We start from the raw sequence: 1,068 nt of genomic DNA on the forward strand, positions 1-1,068 counted from the left end.
CACCCAAACGCGTGAAACAATCGCAAGGCAACAATTACCGAGGCTTGGCCAGACGTAATCGATAGGCCATCAGACAGAAGGGTCAGATGTCAGGGGTCAAGGTTCAGCTGCGCATCTCTGTGTGCTTTTTCCTTTCTCCAGCGGAAAGGGGGGAGGATGCTGATTCATACCCGGCGGGGGGGTTCGGTCAGCGGGTCCAGCTGTAGCTGCGCGAGTCCCTCTTCTCCAGGCGATGAGGTATTGATTGGGATCTTGGCAGCCTGGAGGAAAGGCAATCCAAGCAGCTGGGACAACACTTAAGGTCCCTGTTCCAGCACACCTGGGGAAGGGTACGGGGAGAGCCACGAAACCGCCGCTCTAAAGAGCCTCTCTGATGCTCGCACCTCTTTGAGTGCATCCATTTCTTTCAGGTGGACTCAATCTGCAGAAAAACGCTAATAAGAATCGGGTAATTATGTTATATAAGCTGTAAATGTTTCTGCTGATGTGTGTCAGGTGTAGTCTCAGTAAATATGCCATAAAAATGATCAGCTATGTAGAGAAGCACATCAGAGAAGGAACTTCATATTCATGTTGTTTTATTTTTTATTATTTATTTTGAGCTATTTTTTCTCTGTAAATCACTAACTTTATGAGTCAACAAAAACCTTTATTTAAACTGGTTTCATAACTGGTTTTCTGATTTCTTTAATCTTCATAAAAAAAATAATACCAAAGTATTAAAAATATATATGTGTGTGAATGCTGTGAGCTGAATGTGGTAATGCTAGTAGTAATAACTGAAGATGCTAAAATTGATAACTAATAACGCTGAAGCTAATAGCTGAACACACTATAGCTCTGTATATATTAATGAAATGTGAAATTAGCATAAAAAAACTGAGAAAAATAGCCAAAACAGCTAGCATGTAGCTGAAATATTTACTAGATGCCAAATTAGCCTAAAACAACTGTTTAAATGTCTAATTTAGCCAAAAACAGCTAGCATAGAGCTAAATTGTAAGATAAGGTCTAAATTAGCCTAAAAAAATGGAATTAAAAGCTTAAATTTGCCGAAATACCTAGCAT

Source organism: Oryzias melastigma, linkage group LG2 (assembly GCF_002922805.2).
Source record: "Oryzias melastigma strain HK-1 linkage group LG2, ASM292280v2, whole genome shotgun sequence".
NCBI classification, from domain to species: Eukaryota; Metazoa; Chordata; class Actinopteri; order Beloniformes; family Adrianichthyidae; genus Oryzias; species Oryzias melastigma.